Source organism: Lipotes vexillifer, unplaced genomic scaffold (assembly GCF_000442215.2).
Source record: "Lipotes vexillifer unplaced genomic scaffold, Lipotes_vexillifer_v1.1 scaffold2030, whole genome shotgun sequence".
NCBI classification, from domain to species: Eukaryota; Metazoa; Chordata; class Mammalia; order Artiodactyla; family Lipotidae; genus Lipotes; species Lipotes vexillifer.
The window spans coordinates 1,407,405-1,414,917 of NW_006791849.1; the positions used below are offsets into that span (position 1 = coordinate 1,407,405).

General features: G+C 47.7%; 1 protein-coding gene across 1 annotated transcript in view; it reads right to left on the minus strand.

Annotated features, from left to right (window-relative positions):
* Positions 1–7,513, minus strand: part of CUX2 (cut like homeobox 2) — a 266,751-nt gene that overhangs the window by 59,990 nt on the left and 199,248 nt on the right. The gene's annotated exons all lie outside the window — the stretch shown is intronic.

Here is a 7,513-nt window from a genome sequence, read left to right on the forward strand (position 1 = left end):
AAAAAGAAAAAAAGGGGGGGGGTAAATAATAGAAACTACCTCTTAGGCCTGTTGTGAGGATTAAAAGAAGCTGTGCTTAGTACAGGGCCTGGCACAACAGTAGGTTATTAACAGCTGTTACTATTATTCCTGTTATTAATGTCAGAGGTTCAAATATGACACGTTTTGTAGGAAAGTGGGACACATCTGGGGAATATGTCTTGCCACTGAAAATTAAAGAGAAATTGTTGAATCTCTAGTAAGATACCAGTTTCAACAAATGTCAAGAGTGACAACTTGTGAAACAGTTCCTGGCATACCAAAGGTGCTCTTGATTGATGAATACACCAAATGACTGTATGACCAGTAGTGAGGAGCTACTTTCGTGCATTCGTTCTCTTGCTCACAGACTTTTATTGTTCTGCCAGTGAGACTCCGTAAGATGTGTCTCTGGGGCTCAGCACCATCTCATCCCTCCACTCCTGGCTGTGAATTCTGAGCTCCGGCCTCACAACTACCTTGATGCTGGCTCTTCTTGACCACTCCCCTTGGCATTAGTCCTGGGCCTTCCTGGCATACTGCTGGACCAAGCTCCTGGCACCCACAGGTCACCATCCCTACCTCCTCGAGGACACACTGGGCTGGCGTCCCCCTTTGGACTGGAACAGAGCTTTATTCCCCTTGGCACTGAAATACCTCTCCCTCTGGCGCCAACTTGCTAAATGATGACTCTATCAGAGTATCTACTTGTCAACACCCTCTTTCAGAGCTGGGCTTTTCCTATGAATCCCAGTAACGCCATTTGGGGAAGTGTCTGTTATTGAATTCCTCCCCTCAAAGTAAGCTCTGTGAGCGTGTGGTCTGGTGCACAGAAGGGGCTCAACATAATTTGTTGAATGAACAAATCCAAGTGGGTAGCACTGACTCTAGATCCTGTCTGTGACACCATTGTAGAGAAATGGCAGGGCCCAATTCTGAGACAGTCTGCTCACAGAGGTGATCAGCCGAGGTATAGGTCCTGGAGCCAGGCTGCCTGGGTTCAAATCCCAGCTCCACCACTTATTATCTGTGTGTCCTTGAACAGGTGGGTCACTTCAATCCCTGTGCCTCTACTTCCCCACCTGTAAAACGGGGATAATAATATGATAGCCTCCCTCAAAGCGTCGCTAGAGGATCAAATGACTTAACACAATGTAACGCCCTTTGCAAAACTCCTAGCATGCATTAAGCCCCATAGACATGTCACCTCTTGGTATGATCAACCCCTTCCTTCCTTCTTGCCTGTTATGGGGACAGGTTCTGCCCAGTGCTGGATGATAAACTTCAGCTGTGCTCATCTCTGGTGTCCTATGAAGACCACCTGAGAAAAGCCTCACCTCCACACACAGCAGGGCACTCTGGGAAGAAGAATTTGAAAACCATAGCTGTTTCTCTGCAGCTCCAGTATGGCAGCCATGAGCCTCATGTGGGTACTAAGCACTTGAAACGTGGCAAGTCCAAATCCAGATGTGCTGTGAGTGCAAATATGCACCGGATTTCAAAGACTTAGTTCAAAAAAAGAGAATGTACAATAGCTCATCAGCTCTTCTTATGTTGATTACATGTTGAAGTGATAAAATTTTGGGTATTCTGGGTTAAATAAAATATATTATTAAAATTCATTTCACCTGTTTTCTTTTACTTTTTAAAATGTAGGTACTACAAAATGTAAAAGTGCATGTGTGGATCACATTATATTTCTACTGGACAGCATGGCTTGAAGGTTTTACAAGGTCCACAGAGAATTTTTATTTAAGAGAGGTGGAGAGAAATATATGGTGGATGTTGAGCAAGTGATTTTAAAAAGGTCAGTTACAAAAGCTCTTTAAGCTCTCTCGTTGTTATTCTGAGAGCAATCTCTGGTCGCTTACCTTCCAGAGTGAATGACAGTCTCTAATACATTCAACAAACATTTCCTGAGCACCTGCTATGTGCCATGACCTGTAAGCTGAGAACTCAGCGATGAATAATGCAGCCTCAAGCCCCACCCTTAGAAGACTCGCAGTCCAGTGGGGAGACGGACATTAAAGCAGATTCCCCAGGGCTTCCCTGATGGCGCAGTGGTTGAGAGTCCGCCTGCCGATGCAGGGGACACGGGTTCGTGCCCCGGTCTGCGAAGATCCCACATACCGCTGAGCGGCTGGGCCTGTGAGCCATGGCCGCTGAGCCTGTGTGTCCCGAGCCTGTGCTCCGCAACGGGAGAGGCCACAACAGTAAGAGGCCCGCGTACCACCAAAAAAAAAAAAAAAAAAAAAAAAGGCAGATTCCCCAGATAATTCATTAATTACATGTGCTAAACGCTTCAAAGGAAAAGCACAGGGGGGCTTAAGAGTGTGTAAGTGGGGGGAGACTGACCCAGTTTGATGGGTGGAAGGAACATCAGGAATTATCTCCCAGAAGGGGAAGATGGTGATGGACAGAAATAATGTTCTAGAATCTAGGCAAAGGGAAGATTTTTATTCTTGCTAAGATGTACAAAACACAGTTCCTGTTCTGGGGACTCACAGCTGAGTGGGAGACACAGCAATGCCAAAGAGGAACCGTAGCACAGGAGGAGGTGATGCAAACACTGGAGTCTCCAGATTAACGTGAGGAGGGGGCAATTAATTCAGAGTTTGGGGGGGACATCCTTGATGCACTAATAATAATAATAATGTAATATTCAGAGTTTACCATGTACCAGATACTTTCTATTCATAATCATCCCTCTCCATACACCAATCACTTAAGGTAGCTGCTGTCATTATCCCCATTGTACAGATGAGGAAACTAAGACTCAGCGAGGTTAAGAAACTTGCCCAAGGTCACTCAGTAAGTAAATGGCAGAGTGAGATTCACACCAGGTCTGGGAGTTGAAATTACTGTTCTGAATCCAGATGGGGGCGCCTCTCTCCTGGATAGAAAAACCATCCCAGCCAGTGGGAACAATCACTCGGACCCCATCTGGATGCTGATGCCTTGATTTGCTATCTATGGCTGTACCAGGTCAGGGGCTGCTATGCTGCTGACCTGAGGTCCAAGAAAAGCCATGAGAAACAAAAGCAATTCATCTCCCGATCCCTAGATGCAGAATTATCAAAGATGAGCCAGCACAAAGTCTGAATGCTTCATTTTATAGTCGTCCATGCTAAGCATGTGTGGTAGCTGGAGTTTACGATAGGCGTAAGAATGTTCTATTGACTTCTGATTTATTTCTTTTCTTTCTTTCTTTTTTTTGCTGTGTTGCGTCTTAGTTGCAGAACGTGGGGTCTTCGTTGAGGCATGTGGGATCTTTTGTTGAGGCACGGGTTCTTTGTTGCGGTACTCAGGTTTGTCTCTAGTTGTGGCATGTGGGTTTTCTCTCTGTAGTTTGCAGCATGCGGGCTCTCTTGTTGAGGCGCTCGAGCTCAGTAGTTGTGGTGCGCTGGTTTAGTTGCCCCGTGGTATGTGGGATCTTAGCTCCCGACCAGGGATCGAACCCACATCCCCTGCATTGGAAGGTGGATTCCTTACCACTGGACCACCAGGGAAGCCCTGCTATTGACTCCCAAAAAGGAAATCAGGGCAGAGGTGAGGGCAAGTCACAGAAGATCCCTTTATTGTTTCCCGGTCCCTATGCATAGCACCCTCTACTATCCATTCATGGTGCTTATCAGTTGTGTATTGATTATGTGTACGACTGTCTCCTTATAATGTCAGCCCGCCCCATTAAAGCTGTGCTGTCCAAAACAGTAAGCACTAGCCCATGTGGCCAGTGAGCACTTGAAACGTGACTATTCAAATTCAGATAGGCTGTACGTGTAAAATATGGGATTTCTAAGTCTTAGGAAGCAAAAAGGAATGTAAAATATCTCAATAATTTTTATATTGATTTCATGTTGAAATGATAATATTGTGGACATATTGGGTTCAATAAAATATATTATTAAAATTAAACTAACCTATTTCATTTTACTTTTTTTTTTTTTTTTTTGCGATACGCGGGCCTCTCACTGTTGTGGCCTCTCCCGTTGCGGAGCACAGGCTCCGGACGCGCAGGCTCAGCGGCCATGGCTCACGGGCCCAGCCGCTCCGTGGCATGTGGGATCTTCCCGGACCGGGGCACGAACCCGTGTCCCCTGCATCGGCAGGCGGACTCTCAACCACTGCGCCACCAGGGAAGCCCCTCATTTTACTTTTTATAACGCAGCTACTAGAAAAATTTAAATTACTTATGTCGTTTGCATTCTATTTCTACTGGACAGCGCTGTCCTAGATCAAAGGTTAGGAAACTATGGCCCTTGGGCCAAATGTGGCCCTTCATCTGTATGTTTAAATAAAGTTTTATTGGAACACAGCTACAATCATTCTTTTATGTATTGTCTATGGCTGCTTTCATGCTATAATGGTGGAGTTGCATAGTTGTCACAGACACTCTGGCTGCAAAGCTGAAAACATTTACTCTCTCTGGCCCTTAACAGAAAACATTTGCTGATCCCTGCTTTAGAGGTTCACCTAATGGCTGGACAATATTTTCAAAAGCAGAGATCAAAAAACATCCTGGAATGGCACTAGGTCTGAATTAGTTCAAGTTTAGGGCCTCCCATAGTAAATATGACTCTTGAAGACAGTAGTCATTTGGATGTCCTGCCTCGTTCAGTCTTGTTTTAGAGCGATGACCCTGTCTATTTCTAAAAGGCCAGGCCTGATGGCATCAGGGCCTGATCCAGTGCTGGGCCCAATGTCATGAAGCATCTCTTGGCCTCAGTTTGTTCATCCATCATGTGGGAATAATACTCTCCATCTGCCTAAGAAGCTGTTGGGGGAGGAATGGGCTAACATGTGGTAAAGAGACCCATGGAAGTTGGAAAAAAGGTTTCTAATAAAGCAAATAATTCTTCTTCCAACCATACAGGATGTCTTTTCCAAGAGCTGCAGCTCTAATGTATGTCACCCATGTGCCCAGAAGAGGTGAGCTCGGCCTAAATAAAAGGCCATGTGTTTCTGCCTCATGGCTGGGTCCTACAGTGCAGAAGGGCAGGAGAAAAGGGTCCAGAATGACAGATTTGGCTTGTGACAGGCAGATCTTTGAAGGCCATCTGGGGGAGGGAGAGGAGGAGGAGGAGGTGGCGGCCAGCTACAGACACCAAGAAGGTCACCATCAGAAATAGCTCAGCGTCTGATGAAGCAGGCGGCATTCACACTACCCGAAGTAATATAAGGGGTGAAAATGTGTTTGGTCCCCTGAGTATGAAAGTTAACAGGTGTAGAACCGGTTAAGCCAGAGGAGACGCAAAAGCCTGCTCTAGCTGCCTAGCATTTGTCTGTCAGGTGGTTGAAAAATGGCAAGTTTGGGGCCCCCCCGAGGCTGTGCTTCCATGACTGTCTGAGACAGCAGTGACAACATCTACTGGCTACTGAGAACAGCTCTGTGCCAAGCTCTTCACAATGAACAGTCAGAGTTTCCAGAAACTGAACCTTTATTCTGTGTTCAGTGCCTTATCTTTGGAATGTCTGCATAGAGCTCTGAGACGTGAGCACTGTTATTGCTCCCATTTTACAGGGGAAGAAACTGAGGTTCAGGGAAGCCAAGTCACTTGGCCAAGATGAAAGAACTAGTTATTGATGGAGGTGGTATCTGCGGCCAGCATGCTCTCATTCCAGGGCTCAGAACTGCAACCAGAGACCAGTGTTTCTCAAAGTGTGCTGCACAGTCCCCCCGGTGTGAAGAGGGAGGGACCTGTGATCAAGCCTGTACCCACCTGCCTTCTCCATGGATTGTACAAAATCTACTAGCACACTGGATGCTCTGACGAGAGCTGCAGAAGAAAATGCTCGTCAACTCAGCTTAGCCCAGTGTTTTCCCAAATGCATTTGGTCACGGAGCTTTTTCATCAGAGAATAAACTTAGAAACTAGGCTTCCGTGAAACACACTTTGACACAGCTTCCCTCTACCGCTGGGTCCTGGGCTCTGGGGAGGGTGGGGCATGGTGGTTCTGAGAGATTGGGTGGGGGGGTCTGAGGCCACAGGAATTCTGTAGGAAACTGAAGAGTGATGGGCAGTTGAGAGGTGGGTGTTCAGAGGCTCTCAGAATCAGTACCTCAGAGGAGGAGGCAGAGGAATGAGATGGGAGAGAAAAGGCATCAGCCCAGGATGGCTGGGGGCGGGCGGGCGGGAGAGTGCCCTTAACACCCTCTGAGGCCTGGTTCTCCTTCTGGGGAGTGAAGATCTGGGGGCACATGGGGAGCAAAGAGGAGCAAGAAGAATGAGGGGAGACAGAGGAAGGGGGAATAGAGCGTGAGGGTTATGCAAAGAGTGAGGGGCATGGAGAGCAAGGGGGAGCAGAGAGCTGGGGGTTCACAGACACTGAGGGGAGCCCGCAGGAGAAGGGGGTCGTGGAGAGTAAGGGAGGCACAGACATGGAGGTGGATGGAATGAGGGCTCAGAGTGAAGGGAGCAGGGGCGGGGAGCACAGAGAATGAGGGTGGCAGCGGCTGTAGGCCATGCAGAGGAGCAGAAGGAAACCCTGGCTGCCGCGACGCAGGGAGTGACTGGCTCAGATGGGAAGGGGCTTGTGGTGACTGCTCAGGGGCTGCCGCAGGGTCTGGGAGAGGTGATTGGTCCAGGTCCAGGGTGGTGCTGGAGAGGGGAAGAAAAGAACTGATTCGAGAGATGATTAGGAGATAAATTCCTGATCCAGGACATGGTTGGGGCTGAAGGTGGGGAGGTGCATGGGGGTGAATTTAGCCAAGAGGGAGGAGCAGACTCAGGGAGACACACTACAAGAGCAGTCTACAATCAGCTGAAGATCTTTCTGGCTATTGCGTTGAGAGGAGTACATGTATTTTGGACTGTAAAGATTGCAGCCCAGGATGGGAAGAAGGTAGAAATTTCAAGGAGGCTCAATCTTTCTAAGTTCTCAAAATGGGTTGCCTTGTGAGGTACTGAGCTCCCCGACAGAAGAGGCATCCAAGTACATGGCCATCTATCTCTGAGGATATAAACGTACTCAGGGAAATTTATGCATTAGGGAGGTTTGGCCAAACTATCCAGAAGGCGCACATCTTACTCTGAGTCTACGTGATAAATCCCTTTTACTTATAGTAATATTCAGATGTCCTACCACTTGTAAAAGGTGATAACAATTACCTTGTTTGGCTGATATGAGAATTATTATTATGAACAGTAACAGTGACTACTGAGCACTGACTCTGTCAAGCACTCTGCTAAGTGTCTGACAAATATTAACTCATTTAATCCTCACAACCCAGGTCAGGGTGGGGGTGTTACTGCCCATTTAACAGATGAAGATATCAAGGCACAGAAGGGTGAAGGCCATACCATGTGGGAGCTGGGACTCACACCCAGCTCAGTCAGACTCCAAAGCCCATGATCCTAACCCCCACTTGGGACTGAATCTCTGGTAGGGGTTTGTGGAAGGGGCTGGAATATCTGAAAGGGCTGAAGGAGCCAGGCTGGCAGGTGGGCAGGGCACAGCGAGGTCAGGAGAAGCCAAGTGCCCGGGTCTTCAGCAG